The 19,576-nt window shown below is 42.6% G+C and overlaps 1 protein-coding gene and 1 long non-coding RNA gene across 8 annotated transcripts in view; one reads left to right on the top strand and one right to left on the bottom strand.

The window, feature by feature from the left end:
* The window catches only part of SAMD12 (sterile alpha motif domain containing 12), a 375,925-nt gene that overhangs the window by 318,070 nt on the left and 38,279 nt on the right, over window positions 1-19,576 (bottom strand). The gene's annotated exons all lie outside the window — the stretch shown is intronic.
* LOC116659877 lies at window positions 1,785-19,538 on the top strand. Its single transcript, XR_004315244.1, has 3 exons — window positions 1,785-1,950; window positions 13,635-13,637; window positions 19,528-19,538. It is a non-coding gene; the product is annotated as an uncharacterized LOC116659877 (long non-coding RNA).

Here is a 19,576-nt window from a genome sequence, read left to right as displayed (position 1 = left end):
CACAGCAAATGTGAGAATAAAGCAAACTAAGCAACACATTAAATACACAAATCAAGTATAAATTAGTTTCAACTGCAACTTTCTCAGGGCACATACTGAAGAATTCCTTTCCTGATGTTGTTTATCTTTACACTTGATTTCCATTCTTAGCTCTGTTTAAACCACTAATAAAACAAAGACATTCTTACCCAAGTTTCACAGTTTGTTTACAGTACTTTTCTTTCTTTGAATGGGTGCCAGAAAAAAATATAATCAATTCACTAAAACATTTCCCTAAAACAGTATTCCTCCTCTTCATTCCCCCCACCCCAGCCCAATTTCTTTTAATGCATCACTTGTATTATTGACATACAACAAACTTGTATTCCTCCACTAAACATAAAGCCTTTTCTTAATGAATCAAACAATAATTCTATAGCCCATACTGACAACCAATGTTCAGAAACATTAACACCATGAAATGTAAATAAGATCTCTTCAGCACATTATGCATCTCCCCAGTCCGATTAAATAACATATTGTGCCAATGAAGCACAGACCAGCTCTGTTACGTGTTTCCCATTACATCTCCAGAACAGAGAAATAAACTACAAGAAAATGTTCACGCTACTGTAATTAGCTCGACCACGACCAATGCAGCCCCTCTCTGACCACCGCAAGGAACTGGGCAATCGCTCATGACCAGATCCTTGAGCACTGTGTCAACCACTACTCAGTCAAGTGGTTTTTAAATGATTTTGGGGGCACAATGACTAATTCTTGATACTTGGTGATTTCCAGTGAGTACCTTGTTATTAGTTATGTTTACTAATCTGGCTTAGAAAAACAAACGAAGAAATCACACTCTAAGAATGGGGAACTGGAGAATTCTGAGAGTAAAATAGTCCTGGACAGAGCGCTGAGCCGAAGGCAAAGAACTTACACTTGGAGTCCTCATTCCTGTGCCTCATCGGTGGGTGTCCTTATCTTTAAAATGGAGGGAACAGAAATCTGCCTCTCTCATCTTATAGGGAAATGTTAAAAGATTTAAATGGAAAACAATCCCATTTAGAGTATAATTTTTTAGTCTTAAAGATCCAACATTCATACCTTTACATTCTAGAGTTGAAAATGTCATTCGCATGCACCCAAGCAGTCTTCCAGAAATCCTTTTAACAACAAACAAAAAATTCCAAAGTCAAAAGCACCTTTGTAAAACCTGTTTTCCTCCTTTGCTCCCTCCAGTATATATACCTGTCATTTACCAGTTGGCAATGATTCATGTACCCATAATAATATATTTTTTACATTTTTGAACTTAACATTAATGTCATCATGCTGCATGAATTACTGTACACTTTGATTGTCACTCACCTTTGAGACCTAACCATTTTGAGTCAGATGACTCTAGTCCAATCATTTTAACTAACATTCAGTATTCCTTGTATGAACACAACACAGTTCATTTATTTCATCTCCTACTTCTGGATATTTAGGTTCTTATTTTTTGTATTATAAACAACCCTATAATTAACATTTATGTAAATGTCTTCCTTCACAAATCAGAGTCGCTATGCCAGGCTGTAAGAAGCAATCTCTAGGTACAGCATTACGTTATGTGCACCTTTAATTTTGTCACCTGTAGCTTCCTGGCGTCTACGTACAGATTGAATGTGTCTTTTTTGTTAGTCCAAGGTTCTAATTTTGTCTACTACATCAAGAATCTTCATTGTGTTGTTTATATTTTCTACACCCTTTCTAATACTGGTCCACCTAGGGTCTCAAGTACTAAGAAAAAGAAGTTAAAACTTTCTTTTGTGATTGTGAGTTTGTTGATTTCTCCATTCAATTTATTTATATTTTGTGAGGCTGTTTTATTAGGTACATGCTACTTTAGAATTGTTCTGTATTACCAATGAATTGTTGCTTCTATCATTATGTAGTGACAGGATGGCTGCTAGACCCCAGACCGTTTTTCGGGGATGGCTGCAGATGGCCTGCCCCACGCAGGTGATCGGCTTTCGCAAAGTGGAGCTAAGACTCCGTGAAGAAGCTGATCAGGTTTGAGAGTGAAGTGCTACAGGCTCATACTGCACGTTGTCCAACCAGACGTGTCAGGGACAGAGGTGACACTCCCATTGTCATCTGCCTGACTCTGATTTCGTTGGAGCCCAAATCAGGAGAAGGAGAGTTATTGATTCCCTAATACCTCAAAAAGACTCCCTTCAGAGTGCATTTTGGTTCTGGGACTTATCCCAAGGTTATTACTGGCACAAAACTAATCTGGGAATTCATTTCTCAGCTTCCGGCTCCTGGAACACATGGGAATTACAAACGCAAATTCCAGACTCACAGGAAGTCGAGTACATACACTCAGGTTGTTCTCGGAGGACCTTTCTTCTCCCACCCAGCACCCAGGTGAAGCCACGTGTATTTCCTTTTGCTTTCCTGTACCAGTCGGGGGGCTCTTTAGATCATTGCTGCTCAGAGAATACAGCCTCTTCAGAGGTCCTTTTAGGCAGGGGTCCCACTCCCTAACTCCACTTGAGTTTTAAAAGCCAAGTGTCCACCTTCTCCCATGGGCATCACAGTGCCCTTCCACACCCTCACTTCCTGGCTTTTAGCCCCCTGCTTGTTTCTAGCACCTGGTGATTTCCTTTACCTTCCCTATAAGCTCCGCCAGGCATTTACTGGGATTTGTCATATTTCATCCAGCATTTCTTGGTATGTGTAGTGGGAGGGCTCTCAGTTTATCTACTGTGCAATTCTGCCAGAACTCGCAGTGGTGACACGTGAAATGCACTTGAAGCAGCACGTGGCAAATGAGGACTGCTAGCCAAGTGTTTGCTGTAATTCAAAACATTCTCTCCTCTCACTTTCTTTGCCTCCAAGTTACGTAACACACATAGCCAAGTCTAGTGTGTCGTCCTCACGGAAGGATTACACAAAACTATGGCTTTCAACATGGAGTAAATTTCTGTAAAGGAAATCTAGTGGGTTTTTTAATTTTCACTCTAAATTGATTATGTGCTCTTTTTTGAGAGGAACTCCAAGAAACAATACACTTTACTTTAAAATACAAGTTGAATAAAATCTCAAAGTGGTAACAGAAGGAAATACCACACCATCAACTGTGAATTAAGGTAGATGCTATTCAGGAAGCTAGCGATTTTGAAGAATCATCCTATATATTTAAGGCAAGATAGGGGTAAACATACTATAACTTTAGCTGGGAAAGCATCCCTTAATTTGCTCAGTGTCTCACCTGTGGCATCACTTGATCATACTTTCTGTTAAAATTTGTGAAATGTGCTAAGGTCAAGTATTTCAGCCAGTCACTTAAGATAATGCTTCTTTCTACTCTCACCCCCTCTGTCACACCTTCCTCATGTTGGGCAGTGTTAGAAAGTCCACAGACATTTTGGGGACCCAGCTAAGGAGAAGCTGAGGTAGAACCAATTTCAGTTTGGGTTTAGTAAGAGGCATGTACATAGTCTTATTGTCTTATACAGTCAACTTGCTTCCGTGTAGAGTTATTACTAGCTGCCTCAGTGTGGACCGACTTCCAGGAATACTTCCATGACCCTCTCACCTGCGTGGACTCAGTCATTTAGCACCAGCAGTTCCTGTGGGGTGGAAGAAGCCAGCTTTGAAGTGTAATGAAGCAGGGGCGCTAGTCTTTGGAAAATTCTTCCAGTATTTAGACATGGAAATTTGAAAGCTGAGAACACAGTTCTCATAGACACCAAGTCAAAAGAGACCTATGTAACAGACTTGAAAGTATGAGCGATCATAAACAGAGCTTATTTCTTTTCCTTTTCATAGGAATCTTAATTTATCATGATTCCCATCTTAGGGCTCAAACCTATAGTGTTACAACCAGTAAGTATGTTTGTATGAGGGGTCACATGATAACAACTCCAGTGTCAAAAACACCAAGAAATTTTGGTCAAACATACTAAAGGCAAGATTGAATTATCTTTCTATTTTTGTTGTGGAAAATATTATAAAGTCAATGTTTTAGGGAGAGGCAGTCAATGAACAAGCAGTCAAAATATAAAAGGGAAGTAAGTAAAATATAATCAGTCACTAAAATCTTATTTTTCTGGGTTTTGTGATGTTTGTGTTGTCAGCCCCTTCAGGTTTGTAGTTTTTGTGATTATTCTAAAATGATAATCATACTGTATTAATTTGTGTTTGAAATTTTGTAGCAAAAGTTCCAAAACTATCAAAGCATCAGACCCCATAAAATCTACCTTAGAGACAAACACAAAAGCAGAAGCAACCAGAGTAAAAGTGAAATTTTAAGAACACATTAGATGAAACGATGAGGTTTGAGGCCCAATATTAAGACAATTTAAACTTTTGATAATGCATAGCAAATAAATTATTTTCTTTATTCACTAGTTAAGAACAAATTTTTAAGAAAAGCAAATTTCTACATTTTAAGTTATATTGGCATTGTTCCTCTGTAGGGTTAATTTAAAATAGAAATTAAAACCATTTATAAATATCTCATATTGTAACTTGGGTTACAATCATTGTCTTAAAACTGCCTTCTTCAATAAAAGAAGCCAAACGTTAAATTACAACCCTCAACCTGACTTGAAGGAAAAGAAATTAGTGTATTAAAGTTTATGGTTCATGGGACTATCAGATTAATAATATTTTATAGCTTTCTGAATAAAATGTAAGAATTCTTACTCAGTCTTCAAATATAGAAATTGATACTCAGTAATCGAGTAGAAAAGGCGATTTAGAAAAGTAATGTTAATCAAATCATGTGGATGTACAGCATTCCTAAAAAGAAGTACCTTTCTTAAAAATTACAAGAAGGATGAGAAACGCATTGCCATCTAATATAAAAGACATGAAATTACAAGATGGATGAGAAATGGGTTTGACTGCTGTCTAATATAAAAGACATGAGATTTTTTTTTCCTCCTTGATTTTTATGTCAAAGGCTTATAAGCTGCAAAAGAAGGGATGCAGCCTTCCCTCCACGTTCCTTTTGATGTAATTGCGGTAGGTCCCCAGGGAACTGTCCAGCAGGCAGCCGAAAATGAAGGAAGCTGCCTCAGGAGAGGAGTCAGGCCTGAGATCAGGGTCTGACTGTCATCTGCAGACACTGCCGAGGGGGACATGATAAGAAAGACCAGAAAAGGGCTGATGACAGTTTTGGAAATCACTATATTTGAGGAATAAAGTTAAAAAGTAAAAATTAAGAAAGACTGTTTCAATTGTGGCTGTTTTTTAAATATAGAAGATACTGGTACATGTGTTTAGTCAGTAACATTTAATAGAAAGACAAAATCCACCCCTCGCCAAAAAAAAAAAAAAAAGATAATAGCGAAGGAGCCAGCCATATCCAGAGAACTCAAGAGAGGATGAGTTTAAAACTGAGCAGACTTTCCTAAGTTTGGTGGTGGATTCGCCAGGGTTAAATTTTACTATTAGTCATACATACATATTTTATATGTTACTGTATATTTATCAAATATCATTTTTTAAAAAGAGTGGAAATACATGCAGGAGTCTGGGAATCACTTTAATAGCAACAAGAGCTGCTATTCCTTTTTTAAAAAATATTTTATTAAAAAATTTTTGGGGGTCTAGTTGATTTACAATACTATATAAGTTTCAGGTATACAGCATGATTCATAATTTTTTCAAGATTATATTTCATTTGTGGTCATTATGAAATATTGGCTATATTCTCTGTGCTGTACAGTCTATCCTTTGTAGCTTACTTGATTTATACATGTTAGTTTTTATCTCTTAATCCCCTACTCCTATTGTGCCCCTCCCCACTGGTAACCACTAGTTTGTTCTCTGTGTCTGTGAGTCTGCTTTTTTGTTACAGTCACTATTTTATTTTTTAGATTCCATGTATAAGTAAGTGATAACATACTGTATTTATCTTTCTCTGTCTGACTTATTTCACTCAGTATAAGACCCTCCAAGTACATCCATGTTGTTGAAAATTTTCATTCCATTCTCATCAGTAGCCATCACCATTCATGCCCAGAGTATAAGGCTGAAGGCAATTTCCTGCCCTGCTCCGCCTAACATCTCCTAGGAGTTGATCTTCTCCACAAAGAAGGTGGAGAAACCCTTAAAATGCTGAAAGTAACCAACCACAATACAACCTGAATTTTCTCACACTTTTCTTCCCTGAGCAAAAATCTAAGAAATGCTCTGTGAACAGAGAAAGCTTCTTCCCCATAAACAGTTGGATTAAGTACTGAATAAAGTCCCAGGAAAGAAAAGCCATGATGGAGTGATAAACCGAGTGCAAAAAATCCAACTCCTACTTGCATCTCTGTAACTAACTTCTTGCAGGCTTCTGCCAAGTCACCCCTTTATCTTTGCCCATCAATTTTCTCACCATTAAAACGAGAAGGCTGGACGAGAGGATTCCTCACGCCCATGCTGATTATAACCACTCCTTCCCCCTATATTGTCTGGATTTTCCATCAGGGCACACACACCTTCTGCTTCCTGAGAAGAAGCTGCAAATCTTAGGGTTCCACTGGGGACCATCCTCCAAAAAGTGGCAGAGCTGGCTAGAAACTGCCATGACTCACAGAAGAGCAATAATAAGCACTGCTGTAAATAACTTCATGGCCCTAAACCCCAGGTGTTGCCGGTAGATATTAGCCAAGTGAGCCCAAGAGGGGAAGGGGTCATTCAAGGAGAAGCACTTGTGTCTCAGGGTCATGTGTAAATGGTAAGAGACAGAGCCCATATTTGCATTCTGGAGGGAAAAAGAGGTTGGCGTCTCCGAAACAGAATAATTGTTTAAGGGGATTAAACCACACACACTGCACTGAAAAAAAACATTCATCTCTAAGTTAAGCCCAACAATTCAGACCGGTAGCAAGTGCTGAGCATTTAGTGATACTTTCTAGGAAAGCATGATAGAAAGGAAATCACAGCACCGAGATGAGATGAAAACAGTGGCTAACTGCTGTCAGTTACTTACAAACACACACCAGGGCACTGGGGAGACGTGCCCCATATGTCCTGATACTGGTAACAATCCCTGAGACCCAAGGAAAAGCTTTAACGTCTTCCAACAGCAGTTTAATTTTAGCTCAGAATGAAAGGGGCGCTGAGAGTCTTCTGTTAAGAGGAAAGTCATGATGATCCTGACTTTAGAGTATTAACAAGGCACCCCTGCCTGTGTCAAGGGATGCACTTGGCTTGAAGTTTAACAAGATGCCTGCCCATGAAAAGCTTAGGTTTCGAGCGAACATTACTGCATCGTTTCCAGATGTCACCTGGGTTAAACTGGTTAGGCTAAGCTTATGCTGGCTGCAGTGACATTCCTGAAACTCTGGGGACACAGTGAAAGTTTATCTCTTGCTTATACAAAGTCAGCTCCAAGTCAGCTCCTGGGCAGTTGTCCCCTACATGGTGACTTGGTGATCACAGTTCCTTTGGCTGTGTGCTCTGCCATCTGAACATGCTGCACCACACTCCCCAAAAGGGAAGAGGGAGTTGCAAGTCTGTACCAGGGTGTTTGCTGCCCTAGCCCGTTAGGGAAGCTGTCTCTTTCCCTCACCGGCCATTGTCTAGAAGATGGTCCTCAGGGAGACTGGGAAGTACCAGGAGAAGTGGATGTTGGTGAACACAGGCAGTACTAATAAAAAGCAGACCCACTCTCACATCCCTATGGAAAGTTAATCAGCCTTAAAAGGTTAAAAACCATCCGCTGCTTATCCCCAACAACCCTGCTCCTCCCCTCTTCCAACTGGCCATGCAGCACTGGTCTCTTTGCACCCGATGTGTGAAACAGGAAACAGGAGGTAAGCATGATTGTGGGTGGGGGAGGTACAAAAAATTAAGCGGAAAAGAAAAATGTTAGGATGAGCTATTTCTACCCAAGTGCTTTCATGCTCTGCCATCACCCTTCAAACTGAACAGTCTAGCCTTTCCGCCTGAAGCTCAGTGATAACAAGGCAAAGATAACAGAGCAGCAGCAGAGGCAGGAGAACCAAAGAGATTTCAACTCCTAGAGGTAAGGACCATTGAAAAATCTCTTGGTTTCTACATACTTTGTCCCCACCTCCCAAAACAGACATATACGCAGTGTGTCAGATGGGATTCCCTCGTCTATAGCTGTAGCTGAAACCTCCCTTTGAAACCTGGATTTGCAAGTTTAATGGCTTACTTGACACTTCCTCTTGGATGTAACCCAGAAACCATAAAATATGGTCCTAATGAAACTTCTGATTTCACCCCAAAGCTTCTCCTATTAACATCCCTGCCTTGCCATCTTCTCCCGTCTTACTAAATAACATCAATGTCCAGTTAGCCGCTCAAACCAGAAACTTAGGAGTCATCCCTGATTCTTCCTTTTGCTTCATAGGTTACACCTGGTCACACCTTACCACTACTAACTTCAAAATCAACTTCAAGTTGGCCCACTTCTCTCCATTTCTGTTGGCATCACCCTGGTCCAAGACCCCATCTCTCAACTACAACTCCAGTAGCCACTGCCTAGTCTGCTTCTTTCTCCTCTTGCTAGCTTCTAACCAACCCTCGGAGGAGCAGCTAGCGTCTTCTTTGTCAGCCTCTCCGCATCTCAAGCTCTTCATTGGTTTCTCCGTTGCACTGGGTGTAAAGTTCAGGCAAAACCCACAGGATCTCTCCAACATCTTCCTGAGGCACTTGAGCACCTGCCACACTGGTCTGTTTCTCCTCCTCAGCACCAGACGCTCTTCCCCACTTCGGCGTCCTTGTACACGCCGACCCAGGTCCAGCAAGTGTTCTTGGTGCCCATCTTTTGGCAAGGCTGCTCCTAACATTTCAGTTTTCATTTCAGAAAACACCCTTCCTCCCGTTTCCCTTCCCTCCACCTACCCCGTGTCTTTATCTTCCATCTCAGTTTCTCAGACCTCAGTTGGTTTCCTTCCAAACATGTATGAGAATATGCATCCTCGTACTTTGAGATCCAGTTCCCACTTGTGTCTTTTTCAATTTAGTGTCACCAGAGAAGGGGTCTAACAGATACTTTGAATGTAGACTATGTGCATTTTAAGGAGATAAAATGTCATCCTCACTAAACAAGAGAGGGTTAACTATACATTTCATACTAGGTCAGTGTCCTGTACACTGAGGGTCACCAACTCAACTCCCAGCAGGAGACACCGTGAGTGAAGAGGGCCGGGCCCAGACAGGACCAGAGTGGAGAGACAGCTCGACTAAACGGGGCGGCTGCTGGTAATTCCAGCTGGTATAAATTGAGGCTTATCATTTCCAGATTTTTTTTTTCCATTTTTCAAGAGAAGTGGGAAATCTGGAGCATTTAAATAAAGAACTTCAGGGTTTTTCCACCGCTGAAGATTAATTTCGACTTTAACTTCGTGTGGGCAAACAAAACTTGTTGGTAGACCCAATATGGCTTCAGACAGCCAATTTGAAACCTCTGCTGGAAAAAAAAAAAGGTGTTTTCTCTATCTTGCCAAAATATTTTCTGAGGATAATGATGATATTAAGAACAACAATAAAGGGAAACTTAACACTGTGCTGACTTTAAGCCAGGAGCCGTTATAAGCACTTGATTCCAATGATACCAACAACCACTCAGTGAAGCAGGTACTATGAGTATCCTTACTGGACAGATCCAGGCATGGAGGCAGAGAGAGGACAAGAAACCAGCCCCAGGTGATGCAGACAGTAAGAAGAAGGGTAGGAGAGGGATTCGACCCCAGGTCCCAGAGCCTGGGCTCTTCACTACACCATGTCAAAGCCATCAAAATAGTGAGATCACACATCTTCTATCAAAACGTTCTGCCCGATGACAAATTCAAGCTTTGTGCCTTTCTCTCTTCTGTTTGTTACAGTTCTGGCCACCTCTAAGAAGTTACTACTATCCCAGGCATGCATAGGGTTAACCCTTCTTGCTCTACTTAGTACAATATGAGAAAAGGTTGGTATCAGATTTCTTCCAAAAAAAAAAAAAAAACAGATTTACACAACGTGCGTTAGACATGAGAACACTTAGGAGCTAAACTGCTTAATTATATAAACAACAGGTAGGCAATGAAGTTCAGCACTTGTTGTGGTGTTTGGTCAAAATTCTGTTAGGATTTGGCTTCAGCCTTGGTTTGTTGGCAGGCCGAGCAGCTGAGGGCCATTTCCACTCTATTTTTGGCAATCTTGACCTTGTGAGCAATCAGTGATCGTTTGATCCTGTAGGTTACTTACCTATCTGATCATCGCTGCACTGTTGGTAACAAATGGAGATGCTCTTTGGATTTTCTATTGCTGTGTGAAAATTCCCTTTCAATAAAAGTAGGCATTTTACTTCTAACTTCGAAAATGACTGTTCTCCTGGTTTATTTTTATATGAAAAGTTTATCAGCCAGGTGAAAATTAAATGCATGCTGATTACAAGAATTCATTTAAATGACAAGTAAGTGTGCCCCTATGATATCCCATGCATGGATACGAGTCCAGGAATGTATCACAAAACAAAACAGGCCCCTGCCCTCACAGAACTTACACTCTGGTAGGTGACATAAAATAATACACATAATAAATAAGGAGATGATAGACTGTTTTAGAAAGTGATGAGTACCTTGGGTGGGGGGGGGTAGGAATCACGGAAAAGAGCCAGGGCATCAGAGGCAGACGGAAAGGGGCCGTTACTTAAATAGAACAGCCCAGTATGCCTCACTGAGGAGGTTATGCTGGAGCAAAGATTTGAAGGAGATGAAGGAGTGAATCCTGTGCATCCTGAGGAAAAGAAATTGCAGGCAGGGGGAACAGCCAGTACAAGGGCTCTGAGGTGGGAAGGTAGCTGGTTTAAACCAGGAGCAGCCTGAGTGTGGAAGAGAGCAGATGACATGAGTGACTTGCCAAAGAGCAGATCGTGGTCAGGCCCCGAGAGGACTCTGGCTTTTAACTTGAGGACAATAGGGAGTGATCAGAGGAGTTTGAGCAGAGAAACAACATGATCTGACTCACACGTTAGCAAGATCATTCTGGCGGCTGAATCGAAAAATCACGTTTTACAATGAATATTGGGAAAACATCTTTACAGAAAGAAAACCACATGGACAGCAACAAAATTAAGCTTGATCTGGAGAATTTTTAAAGAGTATCTTCTTTATATATAGCCCAAAGCTTGAGTTTATGGGATTATTTCAACAAAATTGCCTCAGGAGTTTCAACCAAGATGGTGAGCCTACGAATTGACGTCTTTATTTCGGTCAGTTATCACTGGAGAGGATGAAAGCTTAATGACTCGGGAGTATCACCATCAGCACGGCCCTGCAGTGGGGGGGGGGGGGGGGCTTGTCAAAAACGTGTGTTACTCCTCCACTGGCCTCAGTTGAAAGAGTGTATTTTCAGTATCATAAACGTGCAATATATAAACCACAGGAGCTGACAGCTCAGAAATTACTGTACCACTGCACTATAAATGCCAATTGTAAAAAAAAAAAAATCTCCTTGGTATAATTTTAATTAAGTTGTAATAAATAGGTATTCTTAGTAATATTTCAGGTTTATTCTTGTATGCCAGACACTCATTCCACAATGATGATATTCAACTTCAGCCAAGTAGTAATTTAACACTCAGCCATTTGGCCAAAATGCATATTTGGTATGTATTCTAGACTGAACGTTTGTGGCCCCTCCCGAAGTCATAGGCTGAAGCACTAACCCCAGCCCTCCCCCCCCACCCCCACCAATGTGATGGTATTTGGAAATAGGGCCTTTGGGAAGAAATTAGGTTTAGATGAGGTCGTGAGGGTAGGGCCCCAGGATGGGATCAGTGTCCTTTTAAGAAGGGGAAGAGATCCAGAGCTCACTTTTTCTCCCACATGTGAGGACACAGCCAGAAGGCTTCCATCGGCAAGTCAGGAAGAGGACCCTCACCAGGAACCAGACTGGCTGGCACCTTGATCTCGGACGGCAGCCTCCAGGACTGTGAGAAGCACGTGTCTATCACTGAGGTTCCCTGGTCTACGGTATTTTGTTGTTAACAGCCCAAGCAGATCATACCAGTAGACGTGTAAGGTCACATGTAAAAGCAACATTGGAAAACTATTTCTAATTCATAAGCCCCTGGCCATGACGTTTTAGGTGTTACTTGGTACCTGGTGGTCTGGTTTTGAACTCAAGTCAGGAGTTCCTAATCATTTAAGGAGAAGCTTCTGCTTTCTATTTCCCTTAAGTCTTGACTTCAAGGAAATGGGGTAGAAATGAGGGGAGCTGGCTGATGCCTACACTGAGGACCCTGAAGAGAGCTGTGGGCGGGGGTGAAGGCACCTCGCTGTCTGAAATCTTGGCCAACCCTGGAGGTAGCAGAGAGATAACTAGTCCTGATCTGGAGGCTGAAGACCCTTGAACTAGGTGAAGTTCTGAATGCCTACCCCAGACTGCAGACAGGTACTTGCCTAGGCTTAGGGAAGACCTAGACTTTGAGGATGAAGGGCAACAGAGCAGCTATGGAAGTATCCCTTGCTCATCCTGTGGACAATGTCTACGTGCACCCACCATCCAGAAAAGCACTCCCTGACGCTGACAACTGTTGCAGGATCCAGAAAGATTTATCCCCCTGCTCACTGGTAGAGAGGCTAAAGAAAATGAGGTAACTATGATGCAAAAGACAGGAAGACCCAGGGGCAAGGGGATTCCAGGTTACATCAACTCAAATTTATTTCATTTACCAAAAGTATTCTTTATGATGCACTGGACACTGACTGCAGCCAGCAGGCATTGATGTCATGGCACTGAATGAGACAGACAAGATCCCTGCTCTCGAGGAGTTTAAGTTTTACTGGAGAGACAGGAAATAAACAGGACGATTTCAGTTAGGAAGAAGCTCTGTGAAGGACACAGTGATGTCAGAGAGAGTGACTGAGGGGCTAATTCAGTTAGAGTGGGCAGGCCTCTCTGCAAAGGGACATTTGAGCTGAGACCTAAGTGACAAGGAACCTGTGGTACAACGATCAAGGGGGCAAACATCATAGGCAGACAGGATGGCAAGTACCAACGCTCTCAGGAGTGACCTTGAAGTATTCAAGAAACAGAAAGACAAGGACGTCTGGAGCCCAGACAACCAGAGGAAAGCCTGATAGGAGGTGAGACTGGAGAGGCCACGCACAGCCCAAATGTCTTAGGTTCTTACCATGGGAATGAGTCTGGATTTTTACTTTAAGTGCTCGGAGAAGCCATCAAGGAAGCTACGCAGGTGTGTGGTGTCCCCTGATTCAAGACTGCTGTGTGGAGCACAGGCCACAGGAGGACAGGGGTGAAGTGGAGGCCAGTTAAGAGACGGTGAGGAAGATGCATGTGGTGGCAGTGCAGGTGGCACATGCATGGACTTCAGCGCCGGTCAGAGGGACAGAATGAGCCAACATGATGTGCTGACGACTAATCCATCTCTGAACAACAGAACTGCCTGTGCCATTTGCTTTTTTTTTTTAACATAACGGGATACTCTATTTTTTCAAGTTAATCATTATTACAAAATCTCTTTCACAATGTATGAGTGGTATCAGGGCAGTTTTAAATGATTTATTACTTATTACAATGTTTTTTCCCTTCACAACTATTTACTTCTGGCAGCTTCTATCCAAATAGAACATAAGCTGCCGCCATTTGTGTATTTATAGAGAAGAAAGAAGAAAACACAGGATGTTTTTAAAAAATGATTACAAGTACCCATTCCACCTCCCACCCTCTCCCAACAGCTCTCCGTAATCCCGGGTGTGCAGTATCTAAAGCTGAGCTGTCCAGTGCCTCCCATCGCCTTGGGCACACCGAGACGATGTGGAGCCGTGAAGACATACATCTAAATCACAGATGTACCAAGTAAACATCTCAATGAAACACCTGGAATTCCTCAAAGTCATGTGGGACAGCAAAACCCACCATGTAGAGCCATTGGCCATCTGGCCCTTTACAAGAGAAGTCTGTAAACCCCTGTTCTAAACCACCACCTGAGTCCAAGTAGTCCAATAGCAACTATGATATAGAATATCAGGGAAAGCCAAGATATACTTGAAAGTCTTATTAAATAATGTGCATTTTGTAAAGATGTCTCAGCATCTATGTGTGTAGGCAGTGGGAAAGAGGGTAACACTGTATCTGCTTAGAGATGATGTGTGTCTGTTGAACCACCATGGCCCTCACCAGGCATGAGCTTCAGGCCTCTAGCTATGGGTGCAGGCAGAGGCCAAGCCCTGCTTCCTTCCACCACCTTCTGCTGTGCACCTTACTGGGCCTCAAGCTTCTCTCTCGAAGTCCTACTTTATCTGCTTCTTGAGTGCTTCACTTGGTTGAGTTGATCAGGGCTCTTAGATGCCTCTAGGCTTTTCCAACGTCACTAATCAAAAACTGGGTGTCTTCTCAACCCAACTACAGAACACGGTCACTGTTGTCATGTGTGCCACCTCTGTCTCTCGCTCAGGTACAAATTATGCATTTGCCCTTATATAGATGCATAGAATTCTGCAATAGCTCAATCAATTCTGACTGTTATGACCCTTTCACTGCCGCCACGGTCAATAGGCTTACATATTGATCTCCAGAGTTTCAGGCTGGAGAAGAAAAGCATTTGGGCAGCATGCTACCAGACAAGCCATCCCTACAACTCAAATGCCCTTTTCTCGCAGAGGCCTGTCTTTGCTGCATGAAAACTGTCCATGAACTATAACTGGGCTCTGATCCACCCACTGGTAGGAGCTCCAGCTCCCCTGAATGCCAACTGCCCATTCTGAATCCTCAAATGGCAAACACTACTGTCCTGGACACAAGAAAAGTAACATTAACCAAATGGCTGCAAGCACTTGTTGTTCTGTATAGATTTGTCAGCACAACAGAATGGAAAATACTGGCCATGCGTCAGAATGACTGGGTTTCAGGATTGACCATGCCATTACCAGCCTCAAGACTTTTGGGGCTGCCATTGAATCTCATCCTGACCTATAAATTAGGTGGTCAGGTGCTCCTTAAGGTTCCTTTTTTGCTGACTATACTACAGAACTATGACTCAAATACACATTCTATTGTCACACTTTGCAGAGCTCAAAGCTTTAGTAATAAAAGCTTACCCTTTCAAATATGGGCTAACTGTAGCTTCTCCTGAGCCCTTGCCAAGTGCCCAGGGTATATGTGGTGGCGCCCTGGAACTCACATAACACAGTCATTCTGGCTTGTTTCTCTTGGTCTGACTCCTGACAATGCTTAAGTAAGCACGTGCTCATTATGTTTCCCATGCATTATGTCCTTTCGTATCACTGGTGACATTATATCAGGCTGGCAGCTTCTTTTGGAGACACTCTTGCTCCCCGAGCCAAGAAATAAAGATAGCCAAGAATTAGATCATTCTCTTCCCAAATTGCTACAGACCTTCTCAGAGGCAGCTGAGCAACGAAATTTGATCAAGGTTAAGAACAATCCACCCTTCATCCTTAACCCAAGTCAACATTCTCTGAGCTTTCTGTTTCAATTCCAGATTACTGCTTCCTGCTCACTGTTAACGAACGTCCACCACACGCCCTCTAAGTCAACTCTCATTTATCCACCTGCGGCTTATCCAAAGCATGAGGATTTCTCCTCCTCCTGCCTCCAGCACCAAATTCCAGGCCAGCTCCTTTAACTCTGCCAGAGAAAGACAAACTAAATCTAATATTAGCCTAATGAGAAAAGGCTATCTGCTGCCAAAGACTCACATAACACATCCCAAAGCCAAATGTAGGCAATTACCCACTGTTTCAGATGCTGGCACTGCTTCCCCTTTATATAATACAGCAGTCAAGATCTGCCGTGCTTCTATCCAAGGACTAAAAACTACGTGCAGCGTTTTAGCCTCTTCTTTTGCCTGGCTGGCCAGGTTCTCAGTATACCAGATTATATTTTCTTTTCAAATAAATAAATCATTCGTGCACTTAAGGGAATAAAAAAAATCCTGGTTTTAGAGTCATTACACTTAGATTTGAATTTCATCTTCCTCCAACTGTGAGCCAGAAACTAGGTTTTGGCAAGTCATTCAGATTCTTCGTTTTCTCAGCTGCAAAACAGAGGATTTTATAAATAAAAAAGATGGGGGCTGGGCAGTCATGCATATACGAGGGATACACGAGAAGAAGCCACCAAGACTCTTGATTGTTACTCTGATTCACCACTTTACAGGCTCTGGTGAATTAGCACTGTTGGCAGGAAAGAAAAATAGATATTAACCTTATGAAACCCTGATTTTATAGGCATGAAAATACAGGGTTAGTTTCCTTGTAGCACCTAGAAAAATCAAGTCTAGAACAAGTTTCCAACTTCCCAAAGCTGTGTTCAGGCCACTTGTGAGGACACATTCCAGAATTCCAAGATGCGGAGCAGCCAGGATACTGCCTGTGGATGGGCTGCTCTCAGTCCACAGCCCGAGTTGCCATGGAAACTCAAATTCCAACCATCAGAGCATTCAGGATTATCACTTTCAAAACCGACTCCTCTTTCTACATTTTTCTTATGATTGAAGCACATGTCCCCCCCAGGCCCAGGGACAAAGGTCAGAGAGAACGTTCACACAATTCCATTTTTTTCATCTTACTCCTATACCCAGAGAACTTCAATGGCTTCCACAGATCAGAGCAGCACCGCCCAACAGAACTTTTTGTGATGTTCTATGTCTGTGCTATCCAAAACAGTAGTCCCTGGACACAAGCAGACCACCTGAAATTAAGCCAATATGACCAAGGAAATGATTTTTTTTCATTTTATTCATTTTTAATAGATTTAAATCACCACATATGACTAGTGGCTACCATATTGGATGGCACAAACAGAAAATAAATCCATACTTCTAGCATTCAAGTCCCACAGGACTTGGCCCCAACCTGCTGTTTCAACCTGTTTCTACCATGCAAACTCTGACTCAAAGAGACTGTTGCTGAGGGCACCTGAGGATGTCTGCTGCTACACCTTGCCAAGACAGCCAAGACGTCATTGCTGAGGGCACCTTCCATTCTCACTGCTGAGTATTTGAATGTTACCCATATCTCACAACACAGGGGAATGTCTTCCTCTACTAGCGCACCACAGCCTCTCTGGCAGCCCATCCTTCTGTCCCAGGAAGAAAGTATTCATTAACCTCAGGTCTGTCTGCGAAGGACCTCAGTCGCTCACAGGGCTGCTTCCTTGAGGCAGGACCTGTGAGTTGGCCTTGGGCCCACATGTCTAGAATGGTGAAAAGAGTGGTGAGGCAAAGAGGCTGTGCCTTCTCTGTGTCAAGGAGACTCATCCCCACCTTGGCTCTCACCTGCGGCAGCGGTATGTGCCCCTGTGTGGCGGAGGGAGCAAAAGAAGCTGTGTACCTTCCTAACTTCCGGACCTCCTGATGAGATGAAACGCTACACCTACTAGCTCTCTTGCCTGACATCCACCCGTAAAGCTAAGTCAACATGGTTTTCGCCTTCTGAACTTGTAACTGCAGCTGTGCTGTGGCATGCACGCTCTCTGGATTCCCAAGTCCTCACTGGCATTGAGGACTCATGGTGGTAAACATCTTCTGCGGATCCACAGTTCAACTGTATCTTTTTTTTTTTTTTTTTTCAACTAGACTCTATGCTACCTAATAAGGCTTAAAAGTGAGCTTCATTCTCTATTGATGTCTCTTTGATCTAAAAGAGCTGAAGGCAACTTTGGCACAGATAACCTCTTCTGGAATTAGGGCCCTAGTCTTTTGAGTAATGGTGCCAAGGGTGCCTAACTCACATTTAAGATAAAGAAGCTGAAAGGACGATTCTCTTTCCCCCAGAATATGTAGAGATAGAGATAGGTCTTAATCATGAAAGCAATATAAATGTCAGGGTCAAGATGGTAGATTAAGCTTATGCTATACAATCTTCTCTCAGGCTCTAGTAACTTAAAGACACTAGAAACTTAAAGATATATTTTTAGATTTATATAAGGCCTACCTTGAAATCAAGGAAGAGAAATGTCTAGGTGCCAGAAACCCACAGCAGTGAGGAGGCATGAAGCTCACCGCGCCTGCTGGGGATCTGCAACAGGGATTGGTTTCCAAGCCCAACATGGCCAGACCCCAAAGCAGCAGAGCCCACAGGTGTGACAGCGAACTGGAACCACGTTCCTGTGTGAAGCCTGCAGACAGCCAGGTGCTCATGGGCGGGTATGATTTGCACAGTCAATCAGTAGCGAAGGGAACATCAAATTAAAACATAATTTAACACCTGGTCAAAGCCGTTACAGCCCCAAAAGTTCAGGAAGAGACCAACACAAAAGCACCTCATCAGTGCTCGATTCAGCAGCACACAGACTGAAAAAGCACCTCATCAGACAGCCTCCACAACCCAATGCACACACAGTCCCCAAGATAACTCTCTCCTTTGGCAAATAACCAGCAAGAGTAAGAAGCCTCGGGAGGAAGGACAGCACCCTCAAAGGCAGAGTACTGACTCAACAAACAGGAAACGTCATGGCTGAGTTGCTAAAGTTAATGGGGCAATCTGAAAAGGGCTTTAAAATAAATACGCTTAAAAAAACCCAAAAAACCTCAAACAAGACAGAAGTGGAGAAAGAGAAAGTTTTCCCCATAGTCTCAACTCCATGTATAAACTGCTGCTCGGAGGGTGGAATGACCTCTTCCAGACTCGATAATGTCCTTTTTATAGAGAAAAGACATTTTTTATGAAAATGGGAACATGCTATACACACTGTGCAGGAACCTGCCCTTCTCCTCGTCCTCCCTCCTCTAAAACAGCATCACACTCCTTTTCCCACATAAGGACTACTATAGACTGAATGTCTGTGTGCCCCTAAATTAGTGTCTAATTCCTAGACTTTGGAGTCTCAAGGCGATGAGGGTGGAGCCCTCATGAGTGGGATTCGTGCCCTTGTGAAAGAGACTCCAGGGAGCTCCCTGGTCCCTTTCCACCAGGGGAGGACAGTGAGATGATGACCATCTATGAACCAGGAAGCAGGTGCTCAGACACTCATCCTGGTGGCACCTTGATCTGGAACTTCCCAGCCTCCAGAACCGTGAGAAATAAATTTCTATTGTTTATAAACCACCTAGTTTCTGGTATCTTGTTTTAGCAGCCCTAACAGACTAAGACAAATACACACTGGCCTCAGTCTCCTTCACCCTCGTAAAGGGAGAATTCTATTCCGTTGCATGAATACAGTTTCTTTAGCCAGTGTCCTGTGAACGGACACTGTTTCATATTACGAACATCGCTGGAGTGACCATTCTCCTGCAGCCATCTTTGCACATCTGGAGGATTATTTCCTGAGGACTGGTTTCTAGAGAGGGAATTACTGGCTCAAAAATTATACACATTTAGAATTTTGCTAACTACTATCAGACTGTCCTCTAGAAAATCTGTACCAATTTATACTACTGAGTGGCTCTAAACGCATGTGTTTCTAGCCAGAGTTTTTTTTTTTTTGTTTTGTTTTTTTAAAAGCTAAGTTTAGAGAAAGTCAAGTTTAGAGAAAGTCAAGTTACCGGAGATTTAATTATTTACCCAAGGAAAGTGATGACTCACAACTCCGATAACCCTCTAAGTGCAGCAGAAGAGCACGTCTGAAGGTGTTTGTACACACACAGAACACGTTCACA

Source organism: Camelus ferus, chromosome 25 (genome assembly GCF_009834535.1).
Source record: "Camelus ferus isolate YT-003-E chromosome 25, BCGSAC_Cfer_1.0, whole genome shotgun sequence".
Classification (NCBI taxonomy): domain Eukaryota; kingdom Metazoa; phylum Chordata; class Mammalia; order Artiodactyla; family Camelidae; genus Camelus; species Camelus ferus.
The sequence above is the reverse complement of the archived record's forward strand: the minus strand, read 5'-3'. Positions and strand labels throughout refer to the sequence as shown.